The sequence below is a fragment of the Cygnus olor genome, chromosome 17 (assembly GCF_009769625.2).
Source record: "Cygnus olor isolate bCygOlo1 chromosome 17, bCygOlo1.pri.v2, whole genome shotgun sequence".
Lineage (NCBI taxonomy): Eukaryota > Metazoa > Chordata > Aves > Anseriformes > Anatidae > Cygnus > Cygnus olor.
Window position 1 is genome coordinate 2,589,757 of NC_049185.1, and position 26,787 is coordinate 2,616,543.

General features: G+C 41.1%; 1 long non-coding RNA gene across 2 annotated transcripts in view; it reads left to right on the forward strand.

The window, feature by feature from the left end:
• LOC121079652 overlaps positions 1–26,787 on the forward strand; it is a 147,075-nt gene that overhangs the window by 78,111 nt on the left and 42,177 nt on the right. The window contains exons 5-7 of one of the 2 annotated variants that reach the window (XR_005825124.1): positions 22,938–23,179; positions 23,818–23,937; positions 24,238–24,403. This is a non-coding gene — a long non-coding RNA (uncharacterized LOC121079652). The remainder of the gene's footprint in view (positions 1–22,937; positions 23,180–23,817; positions 23,938–24,237; positions 24,404–26,787) is intronic. The other variant, XR_005825125.1, reaches the window with a different exon arrangement.

A 26,787-nucleotide genomic window follows, 5' to 3' on the forward strand; every position in this document is an offset into this window, starting at 1 on the left:
ATTAAATGGACTTTTTTGTTGTTACTTTTTGGTAAAAGATGAGGCTTGAAATTGGTCCAGTTGATAGTAAGGGAGCATTGAAGACCCCGGATGTGATTAGCACAGGGTAAGGAGGTTCAGAAAACCAGTAGTCATGTCAGCGTAACTTCTGTTAGAATCTGATGCTCTAGATAGCAAGCATGTTCGTACTTTCAAGTCTCTATCCTCTATCTCTGGGGTGGGGAAGAAGGTTCAGAAAATAGTGTTGTTTATTTGACGGGTAAACAAACTTGTGACCAAATGCACGGATGACCAGCAATTGCTATCATTAAAGGATCTCAGACAGCGGCTACTTCCTTGGGTGGCCATTAAAAATCCATTGGCAGTCGCATGTGGCTTAAATTTACAGCTTGAGCTCTTGCTCTTGCATTCTGCCTCCTTTCGTCCTTGTAATTTCCACTGGAGAATTATTTGTCAATTCCTTAACTGAGATGTTTAATACCCCTGGTGGGGTAGAGTACAGACAACAACTCCTGGTAGAAACCAGGATGGTAATTTCTACCATCCTTTTATCAGAATGGTAGAAAAACAGATGGTACTGCCATCTACTTCAGCGTTTTTATTTCCAGCCCCCCTTGCATTGTTGTCCCCTTGTTTTCTTTCTTCTCCTACCAGTGGTTAAGTGAGAAGAAGACTAAAGTTAGGTAACAAGGTTACTGCTGAGGCTCCAAACTCAGATCTCTCAGTTTATAACTTCCATCTGATTCCAGATATGAATCTGGAATGATTTGATTACCCTGCAGTGTATGCAGACCAAAGAAAATTGAGTCCACGTGAGCTACTGTCATCTCTACTGACTTGACAAGAAAAGGTGATGTTAGATTTGCATCTGTCTTAGTGTTATCAAATCTTCCAGTATTTGGGGTGTGTTGCATTCTGGAATTTCATTAAAATCTTACTGTTAACTAAAGAGTCAAATTTCTAGTCTTCCTGGTTGTAGAGAATAGCCTGAAAATGTGCTCCCTAAGTGTGATAATGGATGGGAAAGCAGAAGGCAAATTAAAATAGCTCCCACTTCTTTCTTTTCAGAATTCAAAGTTACTTGCTGCTTTTTGTTTGTTTGTCTTTTTGGCTTTAGGATCCTGTGACTGACTTTCAAATTCCTGGAACTGTGAATTTCTGCATTGGTTTTCCAAGTACGCCCATCTAAATCAGGACTGAATGGGAGGGAGGGAGCTCTTAAGTCTCTGGCTACTTAAACTTCTGTAAAGAATCATGCTGGGAAGCTGCTGGAAGAGAAATGGTGATAGGAAGTGCCGCACTTACTCTCAAACGTTCAGTCTGGGAGCAGAATTTGTACTATGGAGAGTGGAGATATTACATGGCATTTGCAGCAGTGTATGTAAATATGGATGTTGAAACCGGGGCAAGCCATGTCTGTAAGATACCATCAATACAGACACTCGCTTTCTGTGGGGCATGGCTACAAATGCCTTGGATTCAATAATTCATTGAGGGAATGTATTTGCTTTACAACCCCTCACGCAGAACTCTCTGTCATGCTGTTTGCAAGCCCAGAAACAGCCATTATAAAATGAATCCTTTCTACTGTTGAACAAACATACCAAGACCTTCTGATATTTCACTCACCATGTAACATCACAGGCCATGCTGCTTCAGGAGAGCCTGCTTAAGCCTTTTGTTTCAGCAAAATGCACACCTGCCAAAAATAGCATGAAGGCTTACCAGCCAATATTTCTTCAAACAGTGCTCCTACCCTCCCACATCCCAACCAAAGAATGTTTGTGTGTTGCTGCCAATTTCTGCCAACGGTTACAAGCAGTGGGGAATGCAGGAACTGCCACTAAGTTTCTGGAAGAACAAGGCTTGACATATTTTGGCCAAAGAGAAATCCGTAATCCTTAAGGAACAAAGATTCTGTTTTCATGGAAATCGGTCTAATGGGAAGGGAAAGGCAGGGAGATGTAATTCTAATTCAATGGGATGTATACAAAGTAAGCCAAAACAGTTTCTTAGCAGAAAGCAGTTCTGTGATTTTAGTCCCATTAGGATATACCTGGAGTGTTGCCAGCTGCTTCAGTGGAGTTGCTGTGGATTTACCCTCGTGAGACTGACATCAGAGTCTGGCTCACAGGAGCAGCTCATCTGACTTCACCACTGGTAACTAAGGTTACTACCTACCTCGCTGAGAGCAGCTCTAGATGGTGACGTTAGGGTATTTCCAACCACAGTCTTTTACAAATTTTCTTTTTTGAGGGCAAACAGCGTCTGCTTCAAAAGTATTTAATGACCTTTCAAAAGGGAACAGTCCATAGGCAAGGCAACACTGCTACAGTGCAAGCCACCAGCCTACTGGAAAGAATGCATCTATTGATGAGTGCAGAGTAGTTTCTTGTTCTGTGACACTGACATTCCTTCATCACTCAAATAAGATGCTCTGGGTAGAGCCACCAAGCAGTGCAATTTCTGATTTCTCGTTGATCCTTCAAGGTACACATTGTGGAGTACATCTTGAACTAGAGATTTTTCTTTAAGAATAGTCTTCCTACTGCAGCTGGTATACTCAGTAATTGAACTTAAGGACAAGGACGTCCAGAATTTAACGTGCTCAGTGAGGCAATGATATGGTTGTTTTATTTTGTCCTCTTAATTTCTCAAACAACTACATAATCTTTAGTGGAAACCCCAGAATGGATTTATTGTTTGATCAATCAGTGATTCAGTTCCTTATCAGCTATGATTTGTTATTAACGGAGCCATAACAAGGCTGTGCTAATTTGTACCATGAATCCAACTCTTTGATGAAGTCAAGAGCTGAAGAGTAATAAGAATTCTCTGTGGGTGTGTTGAATTAAATACTGTGCATGGGGTCTGTTTTAAAAATTTAATACAAATTAAATGTATTTATTTTTATTATTTTTGTGCCCCTAACCTTCCTTGTGATATGTTTTAAGTAGAAGGTCTGGGAATTTCCCTTCTTACCCTACCTCTATATGCTCAGTAACTCTGGGATTTATATTATATGGCTAATACGGGGCTGGAAAATACATCCACTAGGTTTACATCTTTTTTTCTAAATGGAACAAAATGTCACTTTAGGTTTTCTTTGAACCAACAAAGAGAAATTCAGTTTCAGAACTGGCAAATTCAGTAACAAAGTTCAGGCCCCTTGGTTGTTGTGTTTCTGGGCTTCAGAGTGGTTTTACGTGGGTCTAGATTTGAAGTTCTGGCTGGATCTCTGGCTGCAAGCAACCCTGAAGTATCTGTAGGCTTACAGTGTCAGCCAATAGCTGACAGCATTTACTGATGATCTGAACTGAGGCCTGAATTAAAAGCTTGACAAAGGATCAGGGGTGTGAAACACTGTGAGAAATACAAAGGCAAATCACTGGAAATAGAACCCTCACTCATTCCCAGATAGGTTTTAGGTTTCTGTCATTCCTCTCTGTTTCTCTCTGTTCCTTGAGTAGACTGCTTCATTCCAAATCACAGCATCGCTCTTTATTTTACACATCACAAATGGTAAGATGGAATTTGTTTCCTTTTGCCATGAATTTAAAGAGACTGCATTAGTCATGTGTGGTGGAATCATCTGCAAGTCTTACAGATACTTCAGAAGAACAGGCAGTGAACTCTGCTTATGTTTCACCTGTTCAGTCTAATAACATTTTTTTTCCCCTTTGGCCTCCTTGTTTTAAGTTTTCATAGACTTGTAACCATTTTGAGATATTAATTTATTTGGAAATACAGAAATAATGACAGCACTGATGGGACAAACATTAGTAACGTCCCTGTTGCAACATAAGGTCAATTTATACAGGACCTTGTAATACCTAACCTTAATTTGAGAAATGTAAGATTTTATATTTAGGTACAGATATGCTGACTAGATAGGAAGGGCATAAATGTCCTTTAAATTTAATGCTAATCTATGCAGCATTAGAATTGAAATATATTCACGTCCAGAGCTTCATACCCAAGTACTATTATTTTTCATGGTTCCATATATTTAAAAGTTTAGTTCCTGTAGAAAGTCAGTTTTTTTCTCACAGGGATGTTTAGTAATCCTTTCCCTTTCAAAATGTCACTGATTGGCCCGAGTTGCCAGCCCTACGACCTTCCCAGTTGTCCATATGCAGTTCGCTACATTTTGCAGGTGGGCGCTTCTGTATAGTGCATGCAATTTATAAGGACTTGGTGCCAGTTCTCTTTTTGGTTTCTTGTTTGCTCTGTATTCTTTTTGTCAGGCTGGCAATGGAACACATGATAATGCTGCTTCAAGTCATCCATCTTACATTGTTATAAGAGACTGCGAGTTGGAAAAAAGTCAGAACATCACTGGAGCATACCGAGAACCCTAGTAGAATTTTGGGCCTTTTCTGCTTAGAAGAAGAAGTCAGTCTTTGAATATCATAAACATTTATTTTTTTGATTTTAAAAAAGGTGTTTTCAAAAAATCTTGTTTAGAAACCATATGTTCACGTTGGAAATGTAATTTGATTGTCTTATTACGTCCTCATAAGAAGCCTGGTAGAATAGGATCTATTTTCTTGTGCTTCTGACTTGTTTAAACTCTGCTGTCAACCGTTTTTTATATCAAGAATTGTTTGAAACTCACTTTTTTTTTTTTAATTGTATATGGTTGATCTGATCCACTGTAGCTGTTCTAAGTCAGTAAGGAAAGCAAAAGTACTTAACAAGACTTCAAGTGAAGAAATATTGTGTAGGCATAAATGCTTATTTCATGCTCCCATCCTTACCAGCTGCTATTCTCAGCTGTGAATTTATGAGCCTTGAAGCATTGTTTGAAACGGATGATTTTTCAAATGTGTAATATCAGTTATACTTACTTTCATAATTTAATATTCTGGTCTCCCCACTAAAAATAAACAAACAAACCCTCCTCAAGAGAACCAAACACGAGTCCTTCAATAAAACATCTTCTAAAGCCAAAACAATTCTTTGAACTTGAAACTTGAATGTTCTAATCTGGATTTTACAGGGAGAATGAAACCCTCAGATCAAGGGAGGTTATAATCTAATTTTAAAGTTCAGAGTGCACAAATTTAAGTAACATCAATTCTACTTAGGAGATTAAGTAGATTTGAATTGTTCTGTAATTTTAATCTTTAGTAGGTATTATAAACACAAGGATGCAATTTTAAAAAGTCTTGGAAGTAATAGTAATGGAGACAACATTTAGAGGAGATCCTATGAAACTGCATTTGAAAACTTGAACCCAAGGGTCTGATACAAAACAGATAATCAGGAGTCAGCGTAGAACTATGCACTTCATCCTTCACAAGATAAATGCAGCTGAGCTTTGCGTTGGTAAACTGGGTGGCAAGAGAGATGTTTGTGGTACAGAAGTTCCTGTTATTGAATGAGAGGATCCTATGTTAGGTATCATCTACAGAGGTTATTTACCTTTAGTAGGAGTCTGCAGCATGCCACGTTTGGAGAACTCTTAAGCCAGTATAGTTCTTAAAATGCTTTTTGTAACTCAATTGCAAGTAGTTTGACTTGGCTTTGATGATCATTGGCTCCACTGCCCACACGAAGGGGATGGGAAATGAAGTAGATGCTCAGCTGGTTGTTCTCCTTAGAAAAGAGACTCTGGTGTTGGTATAAGCAGTAAAACAGTTGGCCTTCCCTTCCCCCTGCATCACGGCCACTTTTCCTTTGCAAAGCTTTTATATAGAGCGCAAGGACCTATAAATAACAAGGGAGCCTATAAATAAATACAGCTGTGAGCCGACAAAGGCTTCTGACAAATGATGTTTATTGAATTTCTCACGTGTGGTCCAGTTTGAATCCAATGATGGGGTTTGCTAAGTTTTCAAAAGTGTATTTTGTGCCAAGGCTAGGATTCCCCTCTGTTGGGCAGAATAGGGAGCTTTCTGGATAGCTGAGTAAGAGAGAGGAATAGGGAAAGAGACGATTTTTTTTCAGTGAAGCTGAGCTTATGATATTAACTTGGACTAACCAATCCAGGATCTACTGCCTGTTGTTTACAGAAGAGGGTTTATGAGAGAAAGTGATCATATCACTGCAAGGTGCTGGCTGAAATGTGAACACCCCCTCCCCCTAGTAATTAATCCTGAAATCATTGTCCTATAAATGCAGTCATTCATATCTAGATTTAAGTGTATGTTATTGTAGCACTCAAAATTAGTGATCAGTGATGTAGGTATGGCCTGTTGCGGTGGTGGTTGTATGGATGAGAAAATAGAAAGTCTCTGTCCCAAAGAGTTTGGAGTCTTCCACTTGAGCCGAAGTTCCAGGTCTGCTGGGTGCATAAAGTTGGTTGTATCTGACCCATAGCCACCATGGGAGCTCTATTCAGGTAAATTGACAAAGCATTAATTACTTCAAAGGAGAGCTAATGAGGCAATAAACCACAAGGGTGAAACTCAGATGGTTTATAGTACCATTAGTAGGCTGAAATGGAATTATAATTAGAGCAGGGCAAACGATTCATAGTCCACAATTTATCCAATGGATTTAGTGCTTGTTTCTGTTCATGAATTATGCACAAGTAGACATATTTTAGGAATGTATTCATTGTTTGAAATTGCTCAGCAACCACTTTATATGGAGACGTTTCTTCCTATAGGGTGATCCTTGCACAGGTTGCTTCTGTTTCTATCTGCTTATTTGCTTGGGGACTGTGTGCATGTATTTGTATTCTACAGCGTGTCACTGAAATACTATGGTGCTTCTACTTCCTGAAATGTTATTTAAAAAAAAAAACACAAGTAGTTGTTCTGGGATATGCAGCAATTGCTTAAACTTGTTAGAGAAACCTTTCTTGATCTTTAGGGTATTTTTGCTATTGTTTTCCTTGAGGAGCAGTCCCTTTGCAAATTGCCGTGCAGGAGAGAAGTAATCTCAGCAATATTTGCTCAAGCATCCATCTAAAAAATTATAAAATTTTTATGTCCGAAGAAAAGCGTGATTCAGAAATGATGAAACAGGCACGGGAGAGCTTTATTCCATTGCTCAGATCCTGACTTGAGTTAGGTGCAGAATAATTCACACAAGCTTTTCAGAATAAGTCTTATCTCAAGGTTTAAGGTGTTTGCGGTGAGCTCCTAAAATTCTTCAGATTGGAGCTCTTCCAATTTGCATTAAATACTTGTATTACACAACGGATACTCCTATGTCGTGGGATATTTTTCCTGTATCTGCTATGATGAATTGGAATTACTTACACAGGGGAATGATGTTGATGAGAGGGGATGTAATGTTTGGAGGTGGCAGTGTTCACCCACCGATGCTCCTTGTCCCTGGGTGATGTGTTTGTGTGTTTATCTTGCTGCTTGTAGACTAGTGTATAGCAGGCCTGATGACATCCAGCTCCTTTTCAGGCAAAAAATATAGGTAGTACTTCCTAGTCCCTAAACTATCCATTAAGAAGTACTGGTTTGTCAGCTTTTCAGTCAAAATGTCTTGGGGCCACTTTGTTTTTCCATTTACAGTCCTGTTCTATGCAGGCCTATTCAGAAGAGTCAGAGGTAAGCCACAAACCTGTATCTTCTTCTGAAGTTGCTGTGTACGCTTGTCTTTTAATCAGGCATTTACTTCTGTGCATCTCAGGTGACTGACAAGCTGAGGTTGTTGGGGTGGAGGTGCTTTGTGCTGCCCAGTGGTTGCCTGGCTCCACATTTGCCTTCCTGAATAAATCATGCATTCTCCTTTTTGTATGACATGTTTAGTTCCATGATTTAAGAGCTTTAACATATAGCTCTTGTTTGTTCTTGCTTTTGTTAAAAACTAATCATGAATTATCCATGAATGGGCTAATTAGGCATTAACCGTATATTATATACCAACCAAAGGATCAGATCTTTCACAGACATCTATGTAGGTAGTAACTACTTGAAATATCCCTGGGCTAGGAATGTCTGCGTGTATTAGGGAAGATCTTGCAAATTCTGGCCTGCAGGGTAGTCACAACATAGCTCAAAAATCAAAACAAGTCTTACATGGAATGAATGCCTTATAGGGAAAAAAGTCAGGATCCCAAATGATGCGAGTGGTGAAATATGGATCAAAAATGTGGTGACATATCCTTTCAGAAGGGGCAAGATTATTGGAAATTATTTTTGTTTTCAGTGTAAAATTTTGAATGGAACTCAGGTAGGATGAAGTAAGGAACAGAAAGGCTGCCCATATGCTAGAAGATTTTGTAGATTCTGATAAAAAGAGTTTATCAAAAAAAAGAGGCAGAGAAATACTTCAGAACAGCTTATAATATTTTGGGTAACTGAATGCTCTTCCGCCATGGTAGTTTAAGATTTCTGTATGCATCAAACACGTGCCTGAATGCAGTAGAGTAATGAGGAAAACCATTAGTGTAGAAGTGAAGTGAACAGAAACTCACGAAAAGGGTACCAGAGGTGGCTTATGTGGAGTTTGACGCAAATACCCATGTTGCAAATACCACAGAACCAGGATTAAGTTATGTCTAGGTGGAATGCCATGTTGGTGTTGTCAGTGAGATGAGCAGTAGTTCATCGATGTTCTTCTGTGTGCCAATCTAATTCTGGTTCTGATGCCTGACCCCAGGAAACCTCATACGATTCTGTCTGCCTTCTGTTGCCTCTCTCAGGAAGTCAGTGGCATCTCTTCAGCCTGCCTTCATGAAACATTTTCATGGGTAGCTGATACTGATGGGTCTCAATGACATTACAAAACCCAGTCTCTTGGTCCAGTAGCACTTTCGAGTTTCAAAGCTTTCTACCTGCCTAGCTGCACACCGAAAGCATGACTTGGTCTGTCCCCACTTCAGACATTTTGTATCACGTTTTGTGTGTGACCCAGCAGAACCCAGTTCCAACTCTGAGTCAGTGTACAGTAAAATAACAAAGTTGTCATTTAGATGTTTGAATTAAAAAGATTGTGGAGTCTGTTTCTACCAAATGACTTCTTTTCCCCATCAAATATTAATAAAGCTTGGCTGTTTTTTTTTTTTTTGCAGAAGAAAAATATCAAGAGGCATAAATCTATATTAAAGACTAAGTGCCTACCAAATGGAACTTTGTGCACATTTGCTGTGGTTTCTCGCTTTCTTTTTACTCAAGTGTTACAGAGGAAAGCCAACGAAAACCACAGAGCAACTATTTTCTCTCTTCCATCTCTTAGCTCTTAAATTTTAGTTTGAATGCTGCTGTTTTCTATAGCATGCATTTCTGGATGCCTGACTTAAGTACAGATGCCATGATGCATGATGAAAGCCAAAGGGTTAATCTTCTAGGGACTTGAGACTAATGGCCCAGTAATGTTCACCCAAGAGGGAATTGTGGCTGTTTTGGAGCTCAATCTTAGTCACTTTATAATCATCTGGAAATTCCCACTACAACTTTGGGGGCAGTAGGAGTAGCCCTTAATAAGGGACAGCAGTGCTTAATGTTCATGCGCTGTGTCTTGGATCAAAACCTTGTACCTACCTCCCCTCTTTCTGCTACTGCAGTAATCAGCTGTAGTTTTGCTTGATGTGCCTATCGCAGTCAGATTTTCAGCACAGCTCTGCATACATGTGCCTTTCGGTTCCTTTCTATCTCCGAAATCAGGGTTGAAAATGTCAGTGCGAATTGTAGGCACTGATGTCCAGCAACACCATCAACAGCAATGCTTAATGGCTTGTGTGCTGCTCTGTTTGTGCTGCGGTCATACAGCCTCTGGCACCAGGACCCAATTCTTATTGAGATTTACTTTCTTGTCTTCCAGTGTTCATGTGGCTTAATTTCTTGGTTTCAAGAGCTTTAAACACTACAGCTTGTGTGCCCTGATGCTGGCAGTGCTGGAAACACTTCAGTGAGGAATCCATAGCTACGTTACATCTCTGCAGAGATGTTTCAGCTGTTAGTGATGAAACCCTTGCAGCCTTAGCTCCTGAAACCTCCTGTTGCAGGTCTGTATGTAGCAGAAATTCAGAAGAGGCTTGTAGCTCTTTCAGCATAATCTTAATTTTTTCCCTGAAGCTGTTATTTGCAGCTCTCCCTTCTCTGTCCTGTTTATTCTATATGCATGAGAGTGCATCTTACTGTTGTGAGCATTATGTTTGTGATACCTGAGTGTTGCTGTATATATATGGAGATTTACATATATAGAGATGCAAATATGTATATGTATGCATTCTGACAAGTCATGGGAGGTATAACTATGCTTCTGAGCATGGTTTGTGAGCAATGCATAAGCATGCACCTGGAAGAGTCTGCAGAGGTCTGTACGTGTCACATAGGTGAACATGTGCCTGTTGGATTCATCGCTCTGATGTTTGTTGCTATAAGAATTCTGACTTAAATCCAAATTCTCTTGTGCAAGTGCTTTGGATTTTGGGTCTCCACCCCTTGCTAATGTGGTCTACCAATCTTTCTTTTATTGAAAGAAAGAAAAAGAAAGATGGAAGGCAAGAGAGAGAGCGGTGTAAAGGTCAGCTAGCATTGCAGCCTGACGTGGAGATTTATAACCCTCCAAACTCTCCCTCTCTCTGGCAGCATGTCTTTACAGACTCACATTATCTCTATTAATACCAGCCACAAGGTCATTACTCAGGCACTGAGTCTTCCTCCAGCATAAATATTTATACAAGGCTGACCTGCGGCTGCTGCATTTGCCTTTTATTTGATTTCTGCCGCCTTTTGTGTCTGTCAGCTAACGTCTTTAGCTGCTCTGTCTGGGACAGTGGGAGCTGAGAGAGGAGCCAGGGAGGGGTTAAGAAGGGACTGAAAGAGAAGAGAGGGAAAGAGAGGAGGGGGATGGATAGGAGGTTGATATTTTGTGTGATCCCAGTGGATGGAGACACGATAAACTCTATTTCACACCAGGTGAAATTTTTGAAGAAGTCTGCCTGAATCCCATTGCAAAATACAGAAAAAAAAAAAGGTGGAAATTTCCTCTTATCTGCTCAAGAAGATAGGAGTTCAAGAATCCTTCGTGTAGAGAGTCTTGGTTTTGCTGGAGGTTAGTGGGATTTTAGAAGCCCATTTCAGGGAATAAGAGGTTATAGCTTGCACGTAGACTTGTGTGGGTGAATATGGAAGTGTGCTGTCTCTGTATGCTGCCTCTTCTATTGGGTATGACTTCGTGGATGTACATCTACACTCCCCCACGATGCTTACGCTAATACCACCGGCCACAGATGCAGATACCTCTAGTGGGTGAAAGGGAGCTGAGAGTGCTCTGTTTCTGAGGTGACGTGTTCTAAGGAGCAGCCTCAGTATCTGTGCTGTGGTCTTGTGCTCTTCCATCAGCAGAGTTTTATCTCATCGTGGTGGGTCTGTATTAGGAGTTGGCGAACAGGGATGGGAAACTGAGAGAATCGCAGCGCATGCATAAGTAACTTTGTTTTGCTTTCAAGTGTGATACAAGTGCAGAAGCTGAAGTGAGAAATAGTGAGTTTAACCATGTGCTAGAATGCATAATGACACAACCTGCCTTAATTCTACCAGCACTTGATACTTAATGGCACTTTTAACTGCTAACATGTCCCTGTTCCTCCTGAGCTGAAGGTGTTCAGTACTGTGATAGTGGAGATGCACATAATTAAAACCAAGGAATTTTTGCTGTAGCAGTGCGTTAGCACTGCCGTAGCATTTACTATGTAGAGTTACTTTAAGCCCGATAATTTTACCTAATTAATTGTGCTTTTTTTTGTTTCCCTAGATATTGGATACTGCTAAAGGTCACAGACTTTGCTAGGTGGTCTGTAGTTTGGACCTAGGATAGCAAAGGCTCCAATCCATTGATATTTTTTGTTGTTGAAGAAATACTGCTCAGTGTTTGCACAGAATTTCCCCAACACCCTTTCAGTTCTTGGTCAAAATAGGTAAAATTAGGCTAACTTAATCACAGCCTTTCAGATACATTTCTCTACTGTCTGAAAGATTTCTTAATTTCATTCTTTTCTCCTCCTTTTGAGGGTTTGAGGAACATAAATTCTGCCAACCATCAGGATGCAAATCCTGCTCAGTGCTACTGTGATGATTGGAGAGGTTTGCTGCAGAGAGAGGGTGAGGGCACTTTCTTAAGCTAACATGTTGTCTTCTGTCATTACTGTAAGCAAGGATTTTTGAACTTGAATCCCAGACAAACATCCCTTTGTGTGGTCTTGGTCTTCCAGCCTGACTGAATTGACTGAACTAATTGCTTAGTTTTATTTCTGAGACACTTTTGGGTTTTATTGTGTACAGCTGCCTACCCCTCCTTCCTGAATACACAGATCTTCGCTTCAAGTCTTTGAACTGTCTTGTCAATGATGTGGAAGTGGCTTATTACAAGAATCGCTTCCTTCCCTTATCCCACCTGAGGATATTTTTCCTTCATACTATTAATTCCAAAATATTCCAGTTGCTGTCTGACTTACTACTGTCACTAATGTTTAGTTTCTGTAGCTAGGCTAATACTGGTGGGGAAAAAGGGTGTGGGACTATTTCTGGCATCTTTGTGCCGAGATCTGAAGGTGAACAAGGGTATGAAACCTCATGCTCGTGCCTCTCTTTCCTGACCTGCCTGAGAAGCAGTGGGGAAGGGAAGGGGCTGAATGGTCCTCTCTTCCTCATGCCTATGCTCCTGGCACTGACAGGAGATGGGACAGAGGTGGATGGAGCAGAGCTGAGAATGCAGGTAGCAAAGCTAAGATTTTCCTGAGAAACTAATAGCCATAAATAGTTACTGAATTGTTTTCTTTATGGCCAAACTACCTTTTTGTGACAGAACTGAAGCACCCAAGAGGTTTCCCCAGAAAAACTTTAGAGAGATCCTTCTGATTGGCTCTTCTAGTAAAGAAATGAACCAGGTCAGTCGCTGCTCATTAGCTCATAGCCCTCCAAGGACTTGGTCTGAAGTGCCTTTATGGGAACAGGTTAACTCCTACTAACTGTGATAGACTTGAATGGGTTCATGTTTATTGAACAAATTAATGTTGGATTTCTTAGCTACTGTGAAAGGCCCAAGAAACATATATTTTGACCATTGATTTTTGCTAACTCTTTGTCAAACTGTTGGTTTGACTCCTTGTCAAACTGACTTACAAAGTGGATTTTTCTGGATTGAAGAGCATTCATGGATGGAAGGTAGGGAGTTCTGTAGCAGTTCCACTGAAACTAGGGAAAGAAGTTTGAGGAAAAAAAAATGTATAATGTACACAATGCAGCCTGTCCTACTAATTGTGATATGAAATTCTATTTCTCTTAAGCTGTCTTCACACTTTCCTTTTTTGGTTACTCCTGTCAGAATACCGGTGTACATCCCGAGTACGAAAACAGAAGTTCTTGTTGAGAAGCTTCAGCTGGCGCTGTGAAAGCTCTGATGCTGAGATGGATATATGCACATGTTGTGTATATATGTATGCATGTGTACTCACGTGCTTGCATACACCCAGTAGTTCTTTGAACCTTTTAAGCCAACTATGCCAAGGAAAGATGCGCGTGACCCTCCCTCCCTTGTCCTTGTCCCAGCTTGTCTGTTGGTGAGGGTGTGTACCGATTTGGAGCAAGGAGTTGATAGGGCTAAAGCTCAGCACTTCTTTTTTTTCCCTGACTAGCTGTAGCCCAGATGAGTTCCCTTACTTGGTTCACTGTCTTAACATCCATGCCACATTAGAGGAAGGTGTTAGGGTAACAAGGCAAAGAATGAGGGGAAAGGAGGAAAAGGATGGTGCCATTCTATTTTAGAATTTGCATGGAATTTTCATACCAGCCTGTGAAGCCATGGTGATTGATATCTGTGTCTCACAGCTAGAGCAACGAAAATATTTGAGTAATGACCAGAAGTGGAACAAGTCAAATAACTGACATTTAGATTATCCTTTTGAGCTGCAAGGATTCAAACCAATTCAGGTCAATAAAGATGGCTCCTCCTTGTCAGAAGTACTGTCAGGAAAATACTGCACCACTTCTATTTGGTTTAGATTTCAAATATATCTTTGAATGAAGCATTAAAAATGTGAGCTATTAGGAACATAGAACTGTGAAGGCCATGGTCCATGCTAACCTTGCAGATGCATGTATTCGTGGAATACATACAGTTCTGTGTCCAGCTAGGCAGCCCTCACTCTGCTTGGATGTTCTAGATGGCGCTGACAAGGAGTTAGTTACTCATTTTGATACGGATGCTATATCTTAAGAGAAGATGTAAAAATGAAATTTCCCAACCATTTCTGATGTTAGAACTTTATAGAGCAAAGCTATGAAAGCATTTTATTTGGAAATTTTAGTTAATTTGTATTGTGGTTTTAAAAATTCAATACTTCAGAATTTCTAACTGATGATTTAACTGATATAAGCAAACTTTATTTTTTGGTGACTTATTGGGTTACATTTTTTCCAGAATTTCAACTTCTCATCTTTTGTTAGGAAGGGGGCGGGGGGGAAGAAACCTTCCACTTTTTCCAGTTCAGGGGAAAACAGTTTTCTGATCTTCTCTCGTTTGCTTCAGTACCTTTAGTCAAACTGTAGCTTCCTGAAGTGTCTGTTCAGATTTGTATGGCTAGAGCCTGAAATGGCTGTGTCTGTGCTATCAGATAATGTGTCACAGTATCACAGAAGACTGAATTTCAGTGTAGATGAAATTTTGGGTTTAGCTGGTGTGCACAAGTGATCTCTCTGCATAATAACATTGATGCGTGCACGCTCTCAGATATACATGCATTTGGGTTTAGTTTGAGGATCAGCCTGTCCTTACTTGTACCTATCCTGTATATCTGTCCTTTGGATTTGGCATAGAGACTCTTGGACTCGAGGAGTTTTCCTTGTTGTTTATTTGTTGCATTTTACTTTGTACCTGACTGCCTTATCTCTAAAACCTGAAGCTACTTTTCCTAGGCCAACCTGGGGGTCTTTGCAAGAAACAATAGTAACTTATTCAGGATTTCTTTGTTCTAGTTTTCTTGTCTGCTTTTATTCCACTAGCTTAAGCAAGCTATTGAGATCCTTCTCTGTCTATCTGACAGTGTGTCAATAGACACTTTTCCTGGAATCAGAAAGCCCACGTCTCATATGACAGCTTAAAATGGGGAAGGCAGGACTGAATTTCTTACTCACATGACACAGTTTTTAAATTGCACGAGTTGCTCCTGAACTCTGAGTTCAGTGAGGTTAGCGGAGGATTTAGTAAACCTTGAAGGCTGTATGCATCTTTTGAGATTGGGTCTTTACAATAACTGTGTCCAGTTCTTTATTGAATACAGAGCTAGGGCTATGTACCATCAGGTTGCAGTTAGAACATTTTTCTTTGGCTTTGCAGTAACGCAGTGTGAGTATGTGATTCAGGTCAGTGGTGTCTGAGGACCTGTGCTCCAAAGCAACACACAAGTTCTCCTATAAGAGGCAGTGAAGAAAATAGTTCTGCCTTGGACTGTTAGGCGTGATTTCCTACAAAAGGTTAGCATGAAGTGAACATGGAGAGTTCAGATAACTTCAGTTCTGGTTCACTCTCACAGAATTCTCAGCCAGCAATTTGAGCTGCTAAACGACACCCACCATCTCAACCCCAGTAGGAGATTTGGGCCTCACCTCTCTGTAGAAGGAGTCACATTAAAACTTGGATGGCTTCATGGAGCTATGTGGAGCCTACATGTGGTTAAATACCTTTCTTTAATGGCTTCTGTTGGAGATGGTGATTTGCTGTAGCTCTCAGACGTTTTTCTTTTTCCTTCCTGTTTTGCTGAGATGCCTGGGTTTCAGGTAGCGGATATCATAGTTATTTCCTTTTTCCTTCTTTTTATATTGATAACTTACTGGGTCTAAGCCTGTTAATAGCACAGAACTGTATGCATTTGCTGCTGATTTTTATTAATACTAATAAAATCTAACTGAAACTGGTCAGAACAGAGTGAAGGTGGAGGAGAATAGTTATGGAATAGCTAGTTAGTATCTAGATGAGGTAGGTATACTTCAGGTACTTCAAAAAAAATTTTAACTTCATTTAACTTAATTTTTATTATAAAGCCGTACTTGTGAATTGTAGTGGCAGGCAAACACTAAAAACTTATACAGTTCAAAACACCAGCTTCATTCCAAATCTCTGTGCAATGAAGCAATTTTCAGTGTCGATATGATGAGAACTAATACTGACTTGTGAGCCAGGAAACATGAGTTCTTAACTCGCCTGTGGTCATACAGCACGTTGATTTCCCTTTCTGGTGTCTCAGTGTTTTCATATGTATTATGGTGCTACGGATACTTACCGGGCTCTATGAAGTCCTTTCTGATCTGCATGTGTTTAGTGCTGTTATGCCTGCACAGCGTGGTCCATTTCTTAACCATATTGCCTCTGTTTAATAAAATAGAAAACATACAAAAGTGAAAGGATTAAAATATATGAACACAGTAAAAATCATGAAAGAAAAGCTTGCAGCCTGGTAGTTAACTGAAACATGGACATTTTGACACTTGGTTTTAATAAAAAGTGAAATTATCCATTTTTTATTATTATTTTTTTAAAGTGACAATTACTGTCCATTTCAGGTAAAATCTTAAAATAAATCTCTCAGAGGCAACAAATAAAACAAACTTCTTGCTCTAAACTCCACTCTTGACTCTGATGTAATGTGAACCACATGCAGTTGCTGAGGCATACGAGAGTGCACATTATTTGTTTGTGTGCATGTTTGGAGGTGGCGCATATTAAAAAAAATTGAAAGAGGCTGAGCTTATGTTTTTGTGGACGGAACAGGCCGTTAAGTTGTTGAACTTGAGTTCTGTAATGGAGATAAGATGGAAGACAGACAACTTTTCAAGCCACACATTTGGCAGATGGTGTCTAGTGGTCTCATAGCAGCAGAAGAAATTGAATATATATCAAGAAATTTTAAATTAAGACAAAGCCATGAAACTGAATATAGAATCTATAACAGCTACGAAATGCTTGCTCATTTGGTGAGAAATGGTGTTCTTTGCAAGGACTTTGAATTGCTACATTAGGGTACCGATATGACAGCAGCTGATGTGCCTGATTACGCGTGTGGACAAATGGTGATCAGGAAATGCGTCTGCTCAGGACTCAGACATCTGGATTTCCGTACTCTTTCTAGTCACCTGTACAGTTTAGAGTGCTAGGCCTAATATTTCTGAGGCTCAAACTCAAGCACTGCTTCACATGAGCTACAGGGGGTTTCAGTGGGAAGACTTCCAGCCACTGCTGGAAGTTCTCATTGGTATAACGATGTGAACAAAAGCAACAAAACAAAAGCGTTTGTGTAGTTCATGGATCTTCACTGCTGATCTCGGAAAACGTGTATTTTTAGGATTAAAGTGGATTTAAGAAGCTTAGTAGCAAATTATGAGAGACTACAGAAGTAGTAGCAAGGGAAGGTGCACTGTAATAACTCTGTTAGTGAAGTGATTTGGGGAAAGCCATGAGGGCTGAGGTGCGAACGGTCTGCATCTTCTCAGGAAGACATGCATGGAAGCACCTGTGTCAGGTCTTGGAATCGAGTGCACTGACAGAGCTGCCTACACAGTTTCTTTTCTGTATGTTGTAAGCATCTAATTTTCACAATCAAAGACTAGGTCTAAAATGCTGTAGCTACTCAGTTCCCCCATGCTATGAAATGCCATCTTTGCTCAATTACTGGAAAGTCACCCTCCCACAGGGAGCCACAGAGCCATAATGGAGTTGAACACAAACATTTGTTTTGTTTAAAAGCCCTGGTGTAACATTGCTGTGCAAAGTTTGAAATGTCAGTTCCTGTAAATGCTCTGAGCCTGAGATCAACAGTGCAGAAAGTGCTGGAAGAACCTGTTGTGGAAACAAGGCTTACCAACCTCTTCAATGTTTCATGCTAGCTTCACAATGATCTCTGTGGCTCCCTGCTTCTTCGATGGCTTCTAGCTTTCTGGTTGTGACATCTCTCCTGATGCACTCAGACGGAGGGAATATGCAAAAAGACGACTGCAGCTCTGTGTTCAGGAGATGTCATCTCCAATTGATGTCAGGCAGGGGAGCAGCAATTAAGGCTCCAGCCGACTTTCTGCTCAAGCTCCAGGCATACTGGGGAGGAGAAGAGAGAAAAAAGGTATAAGGGAAAAGTAAGATAATGGAGAAGGGGAAAGAGAAGGAGACAAAGCAAAAGGTAGAGAGGGGGAGGAAAGGGAAACTAAAATGCAAGAGTGGGAAATAAGAACAGCATGGGACGAGTCAGGAGAAAGATGGAAAAAAAAAGTGAGAATGTCTTAGAAGGGGAAATGGTGAAGCTTAGAAAGGGGAGTGGTGAAGAGAGAGGAGGCATGAAAGCACTAAAGAAATGAGCATGTGACTACATGAGAAGTGAAAGAAGGAAAAAGGAATAGAATGAGACAGGTGGCAAGGAAAACAGTGAAAGCAGGAAGGTAAGGGCAACTTGTGACTTTTAGTTATTTGCTGCTGGCTGGCAGGAAGAAGAGCATATTGTCCCAGTCCACCAACTATGGTGCTGGAGGATGCCTTTGTTCCTCAATTCGAGTGAACTGAAAATGTAAATGGGCTGCTGTTCTACAGCTGCTGTCAGTGGGAAAACTTTGCAGAATTGTGAAGTACACGAGCAGGACCTGAGAGGAGGAGAATGTCTTGCAGAGCTATCCCTGCATGTCTGGAAGGCATAAATGTCCTCAGTTCCTTAAACCAAGACATATCCTGCTTAGGCCCAACACTGTATGTAAAGGACTTTATGTTTAAGAAGAGGAACAGATAAAAGATTTCTTTATGTTCAGCACAAAGGATGCTATTAGACGGGCAAAGGATTTGCATAAAGCAGTAACAGATGATACCTGTCATTCTCCCCTGGGGTCAAGGTGCAGCACAGCCACATAATCCAGCAAATTTATGGCATTAATTTCTTTCTACTGATTCATGATGTTGCCTGTGCTAGCCTACCTTGCATTACAAAACAGTCCCAAGTGTACCTTGCTGTGGTTTTGTGCAGAACAGTAGCACTCGAGTATTTTAGGTAGTAAGCCCCAGTTCAGAAGTGCATGTGACAAAAGTGCTGGCATAACCTTTTGGGTTTGTTTTGGCTGTTTGACCCCAATTCTATAACAACCCTTATCTTGTAATCTCGAGTTCAAGAACTTCTGGTCTTGAGGCTGTACTCAATAGCCACGAACCCCCTTCCTGATCATAGTACCAGCACACAGGAAGAAATAGACCATGTGGGATTTTGTTCCGACTTACGTATCTCACTTTTAGTCTACCTCAAAATTTGCCTTATGCTCCTTTAGAATTAACAGAGGGAATTGAATTGCTTTCAAGAGCAACTAAGATGCATGTAAGACCCCTGTTTCACAATGGCTAGCTCAGAATTAACACTTAAGACTTGGAAAGCTTGGTGACGTGTCTGTCATCTGCTGTGCCATGACAAAAATCTTGCTAAGTTACCAGAACAGATATAGGGGTCCTGATCAGCCCACTGGGACACTAAAGTGCCAAGAGATACGAGCTTTTGAGACAGCAGTTATGTTTGTTATGAACCCCAAATGTTTTTCCGCTTGATAGCATTATTAGATCTCGTTTATCTTTCCAGTTTTGTTGCTTGAATACTAAGGATTTCCCATCTCCGACAGCTGCTGCATACCTCTGCAGCTTTGGGGGTTTCTTGTCTTCTTGGCATCACTGCTACTTTCTCTTTTATAGTAACCCAGGTAAACATGATTTTCCATTCTGTAGCTCTTTTGACCTACTTCAGCACTGAAGCCGAATGTCAGATTCTCTGTCCTTGTCGTCACCTATTTCTGTATGTTGTTATGCTCTTGAGGAATCAAGTGTCTCTGTATTATAATTCTACTTCAGTAGCTGATCTTGGCACAGGTAAAAGGTCAGAGGTGACCACCGTGAGCCACAGGTGGGTCACGCTTCCTTTGCCCCCTCTGGATTCCAGACTGGCTAAAAAAGATCTGAAGATTACAAAGACATTTTCTAGAGTATTCTCTGTGCACTAGCTATTAAACCTAGAAATACAATTTGGAACATGAACGTGGATGGGATTATTAAATCTACAAAGTTTAGCTGCAAAGAGTTAGGCTGTTGCCAGAGCTCCATGCTTTAGCTTATTAATAGTTACTAAATTGGGGTGAGAGCTGGCAGAGGGCAAACAGTGTGTGAGATGGAGAGAAGCAAAACCCTTATACATTCGCTGTCCTTTTTAGTGGTTTATTTTCCCCATCTGGATTTCCCCCTGCCGAGCAGCAAAATGGGTGTTTAGGCCTGCAAGCAGTGCCAGACAGCTAACTAGGGGCTACAAGTCAGCCCCTGATGATATTTGGCATCGGTGGGCCTCTTTGTGCCAGTGGTTTAGTGCCAAGAGTAATTGTGATTTACACCCGCTGCCCCTTTGGTGGCAAAATGGTTTTGATTAAGTGCATACCATGTTTATTAAGTCTTGCACAACCGAACACAGGGTCTTGGCTGGGACGCCGTAAAAGGCAGTGAGATTTACACATCTCACTGCAGGATTCATTTAATCTCTTGGGGATTTACTGACCTTCAATTAGAACTGTTAAGTACTGTTTACTTGGTCCCTAAATCATGCAAGGCGCAGCTAGAGTTTCTTTTTTGTTTTCATTAGTAATGTTGTGATTAAATGCGGGAGGAGAAGGGAAAGGAACCAAACGCAGTGAGACCCGGTGATCACGTGACCCTAAGGAGAAAGACTTCGAAGGTTTTAAATCAAAATACCAAACAGACCAAACTAACTCATTTTTCCTTAATGATCTCTGATACAGGAGGCCATTGGTTCAACTGAAAGACAAAAAGTTACTTTACTGGAGTCGTCGTGTATATATTGAAGGACACTTTCTTCCCCGTCTTTGTGCTCACCTAATTCAATGTGTATGGATTTAACAGAAGGACAATTTCTAAGTTCAAAGAACTTAGAAACAGGTATTGAAAGAGCTGCTCAGGTTGGACATGGGAAACCTATCTGCTTTACTGCCCAAGGTCACTGAAGTTCTCTAAAGTTAGGGTACTTCTCTCCGGTTGGCCAAGTAGGAGCAGCCATACTGTGAGGTAGGCTTCTCTGTTCTAGCTGTGCTCCCAGCATGTAGTCGCAACTCTTCGTGCTGCATAAGGAGAACCACTTCAGAAAGTCTCCCACAGTTTTAAGGGAGAGATCTGTCCTTCATTGCCACACAGGCAGAACTGTGAGATGGCGTAGATAGCTTAAAAATACTAAGGAAGACTGTCTCAGCATTTAAGGCCTGGATTAGTCCTCAGTGATGTGCCATTCTGGTTGGTTAACATTGCAGTCACGGTAAGGAAGTTGAAGGATTTTGGTGAGGGGACGTGGCTCTGGTTAGTGGCGAGATTTTCTAAAAATTGTTCGCCTTTGTAAATAGCTTCTGGTCTTCCAAAACATAATATTCTTAATAACTTGTTGGCAAATTATAAGCATCTGGGTGTGAATACTCCAAGTTCACAAGAGAACTAATTTTGTCTAATTTTTGGTGGATAGTTTGATCATGTGGCATCTTTCTGTGCCCTTAATAGATGAAAACATACAATAGAACTTAGGACCTGATTGCTTGGATGAAATTTGAGTATGACAATCTGAAAATTCATTTTCCACAAGTTTTCTCTAAACGTCTCTTTAGAACTTGGCTTCTTCTGAGATTTTTCTTGCCAAGAACCTGGCTGGCTGGACTGCTTATGGAAAGTGAACCCCAAAGGAACGTGAACACAGGCAAAATGAATTCATGGGTTGAACAGCCACAGAAAATGTCAAGCATTTGATCAGCTCTCATTAGTAGCTGGTAGCTTGGGCTTCTTGCTTCCTCCTGACTACTCAAATTAATAACCCAACCCTCCATCCTTGTGCTTTCTCTGGCATTATTTCAAGAGCAAGGGAATGAGGTGTGGAGAGGTTCAAGGAAACAGTGAAATGGCATATGCCCTTTTAACTCAGGTTGTAGAAAGTTCACTTGGGACCTAAGTCAGAGACTGAACAGCCACAACCAGATCTATATAGTGTCTGATCCAGGGCACATGAAGATAATTTTTCACATATTTTGTCACCGAGCTAAATTGAGAGTTCATTTTATTTAAAGTACTTCAGCTGACCTATGTGTGAATTTTGGATGCTGATTTTTACACAATCCTACTTGGGCAATGACTGTTTATGGATGTGTGTGTGCTCAGTGGTAACTAGGTGAATGTAAGGAAATGGTTCTTTAAAGTCCTGCCTGTATTGGTGGCATTAAGTAGGCCAGGGCCAGTGTGAAACTAAAAGGCAAAGAAGAGAGGAGTGGGAAGTCTCAAAAGCGACCATGTTTTTAAAGATAGGTTGTTAGCACCCTATTCACTAATAAAAAAGTATGCATTTTCTGTTCCAATAACCACATCACCTCCTTGTGTTCTGGCAACTTGCCTTGGTTAGGTAAACATGGAATCATTCATCTTAGGGCCCGGACATAGGCTTTACTGACCCTTGTCAAACTTCAGGCTAAATTTGCGACTGCCATTATGAAAACACATGGAAAGCGTGGCAGTTTATAAAAGACAGTGGAGCTGCAGTGGTGAACAACAGTTTGCTGTCAAGTGAATAATGTTGGGAATTGTACTCTTGGAATGACAATCCAAGCGGAAATGAAGCGTGGCCAAGAAGCTCAGCCATTTCCAGTACTTCTGTTGCCTCATTTACAGTGTCCTAACTGAGAAATTGTACGTGGTTTGGTTTGCATGTTTTTCATCCTGTAGGAATACTGCACCCCACTGCAATTACTGTCATGATTTTGTTTTTAAACTGGGCCTTTAAAAGCCCAGGTGGGTTTGCAGGGCCTTTCTGCAGTTCTCGGTCCAGCACAGTCTTACTGCACGTGACATGGTGATTTTTGACCAAGCTTCAAATTTTGTGATTGTCACTAGATTTATAAGGGATCAGGACGCACATCCAGGTCCAAATTCATTCAAATACACAAAGTCCTTGTGGCTGTCTCTAATTTTGCTTGTTCTTTTGATCGTAGGCTTGAAGAAAAGATGTTGCAATAAGTGGATGAAGTCAGCTGCACTATTGGCAAAAGTAATCGGCATAATTAAATACAAGCTTGGTGGTAAAGTAGAGAACGACTTGACTGAGCCGGAACAGCAGCGTGGCAGCAATTTCAAAAACTAGCCTCTCTCGCCTGTTTTCTTTCCACACGCTCGAGCTGCAAAAAGGCAAACTCCAGTGGATTGCAGTGCCAGCTGTCCTTCTGCTGGAGGGGCGGTGAGTGCATTCACACCACGCTGACAGCAGGGCAGGCATTCCTTTGCTTTGCTACTTGACATACATTAGGCAGTTCTACAGCCCCTGTAAAGCCTCGGCAGCCTCGGTGCCTGCAGTCGGCCCAGGCTGGCTGCTGTTTGTTGATGAATAGGAGGTGCTAATCTCTTTCTTCCTAAGAGACCTCTTTGTCCAGAAGTGTCAGGATTTAATTGGCTTGTTCACACTTTCTCCAGCAGGGTCTGACTTCTAACACTTCCTCCACAGCCCACCCTGCCCCCACTCTTCGGTTCATGGTGTCAACAGGGCTGAAAGTGTTTCCATTCCTTTACAGTCCTCCTTGCCAGCAGCACAACTGGGTGGACTGTTGGGGGTTAGCATGCTGGAAGCTGTTAATCCTAGAGGGTGATTTTTATTTCTGGGGGGAGGGTCTGAAAGGATTTAGGCCTTAGCACTTGAAAGCTTGCAGGGCGTAAAGCACATTCTGTGAGCAAAACATTAATACTTGACTGGGGGTGGAACAAAAAACTTACAGTTGCAGAAGGATGTAAATCTCTTTGAATTGTACTGAATGCATTTTTTCTTCACACTTGCTCGAATCTATTATATTCTGACTTGTCTTTCAATCTATTTATTTACAGCGTTATAATAGCACCTACTGTCCCCACTGAAAAATTCAGACTCCACTGCACTGGGTGCGGGTCTTAAACCTAATGAAAACAAAGTTTCTTTTCCATAGTGATTTTGTCCTCTAAATAAAGGTAAAAATATAATGAATGAAAAAGATGCGTTTCTTGAATGTGTTAGGGAGACTGAGTCATAGAGAGATTCAAATATATTGTTTGTTCTTGTGTGTTTGGAAACAAATGTGATTTGGCAGTGCTGTTAAACTCCATATCATGAAAACTTCAGAGGTTGTACTAACTGCGGCCGCCTGTACTAGCCACCTATGCTAGAAGAGCTGGTTCTGTTTGTGAATCAGCTGTTGCCATACTTTAGGGCTTGGCTGAGTCACTTTCATTCTTATTCCCTCTTCATATCTTGTCTTTGTGGTCTTCCAGCTTCCTGGGACACAAACCGTAACCCTCTGGGTATTTGCATGGTGCATACTATACGGTGTGCTCAAGCTTCTTGATGCCACTAAAAAATAATGACCAGTAACAAAAACTATCAAGCTACCGGTGGAAGAAATCAGGGGAAAATGAGAAATTGAACAGCCACTGTAAGGTTAGCCACATTCTGTTAAGCTTCAGATGCTTTTCTTTTGGATGACATATTATGTCTCTATTCTGTCGCTATTCTATTTTCTACTTCTGTGGCATCATCCACTTAGGAATTCTTAAAAGTCCTCCCAAGCAGGCTTTTCTGAAAGGTCCTTGGTGTTCTGAATATAGATGGAAGTGGGTATTGTGGTCAGGCTAATGTTGAGAGCCAAGAAAATAGAGCAAGTAAGAGTTCAAAGAACAAGTTAGGAAAATTAAGATGGGGAGGAAGCAGGGCCAAAGCAAAATCGGGGGATTCTGGGGGGAAGAAATACCTAGACAGAGCTGGCAGGTACAGTAATTAAGGACCAGAAGGTGAAGCAGTAAAGATCCAGGTAGCCATAGCGTTGCTCAAGGCCACTGAAAAGATTTCTCTCTGTGACTGTGGAACAGTCATTAATTGGACCAGAGATTGTGATGACTGGGGAGGCTGTTTACGATGAGCTTCAAGACTGACAGCATGTCAGTGTATTTAGTCTTTACACCCGAGGTATGACAGGCACCACCCTTCTATTTTTGGAGCTGAGCACTGAGACTGTTGAACAGCCTCTGCAAAGGCTGTGTCACTATCAAAGAATTGTTCCAAAGAAAGTAGGGGGGTATTTTTTTTCTTCAGTTGGTTGAGTCAGAGTAGACAAATAGAAGAATTCCTTGGTTATCTGAAAGACGATGTCATGTACAATGGCAATTAGAAATATTTCCAAAATTAAATCTCCAAAGGAGGAAGTGAATTACAATGCAAGCAACCTTTGACCCTAAAGAATCATAATGGCTTCCTGGATTTGTAGGTATTATGAGCTAGAGCCCGAGAGGTACTGCTGCTGGGTCATAATAAGTGTTAAAATTAGAACACAATGTGGTAACCTTGGGTGTGTCCTTCTGATCTGAATTCTCCTCCCACCCACACCTCTCTTTAATAATGATGGGTTTTGAAAGGCCTGCGTCTGGCTGCCTTAATGTCTAGGCATTCGCACCCCGTTCATCAGCTTTGGTAGCTATCACTCTGCCAGACAGTGTGGGCTGCAGTCCAGAAAAGTACAAAAGTACTTGTTTATACTTCACATGGGAACAATTCCACCAAAGGAAAGAAGGCTGCCATGCTGGGGTCCCAGGAAGTGAGATGTGGGTGCGTGTAAGCTTCACATATCTGAGAAAGCTTCATCTCTATTTCTTGGGGCCTTTTTTTTTTTTTTTTAATTTTAGCATACTTCCTTGGCGTAGACCTGCATGCTAATCCTTTTGAGAAACAGGGATCTTGTTGCCATATACACCCCCAGCATAGGCTTGTTATTCCTACGACAGCAGTGCCCCGAGTGGGCTGGTCTTGTTGTACCAGGCCTTGTACAAACACATAGTAAAAGACAGCTTCAGCCTAAAAAAAAAAAACAAAAAAATTCAGTCTAAACAGACAAAGCAGACAGTGGGTCTCTCTGGGGGAGAGTGACAGAGAGATAAGCTGGCCTAGGAAATGTTAGGACATTTAAAATCTTTTCCTGTTCTCTTTCACAGAAGAAAGAACATTATATTTGGCTACGTACATGAATCCAGATTTAAAAATAGCTGGGTTCCTTCCTGACTGAGGGAGAAAGACAGAAATGAGCCAAATTTATTAGCTGCCTAGCAAGGTTGCATTGAATTTTTGTTTGTCAGGAGTCTCCCAAGGAATTATGTTTTTATACACAAGTTGTTTGGGGGAGTGTTGCATGAGCAAACACCTTGATTTATGTATGGATGTCTGTATTTACAGCAGGAAAACAACTGAAATGTTTGTGTGAGCAAATTCCAGTGACATAATCGTTTAAGGGGAGAATTGAAGCCAAGGGGGCAGAATTGTCATTAGACTGATTTGGGAGCTGGATTTAGTGGAAAGGCAACATTTTAAAAGCACCTAAGTGACAGAGGAGCCTCGGGGCATGTCTTCACCAGGTGGGCTTACCAGCGGGAATGCAGCATGCTGCTAATGTAGCCAGGCTGCTCCTGGGCTGCCCGGCACCCAGGCAGCACTCTGCTCTACTGTGTGGTGGATTTAGCAGCTTAGGGACCTCTGCCCTGTGTGCTGTTGTGTGGTGTTGACTTTCACCATGTACCGTTTTCGAGGTGATTGAGGCATGAGCACTGGATTTACAAAAGTATTAAGGTGCCTATCTTCTACTGAAGGCAGTGGAGGCTGGAAGCTTTAAACACCTTTTTGGAGGTCTGAGCCTCGAGGCCAAATTTACAGAGCTGTCTAGATATCTGAAATGCCTGCTGATCTTTACAAAAGCACCAAATGAGTGAGACCTGTCTCTTTTGACTTCAAAGTGACTTGTAGAGATAAGGTTGGTCCAAGACATCATTCTGTGGCTGCCG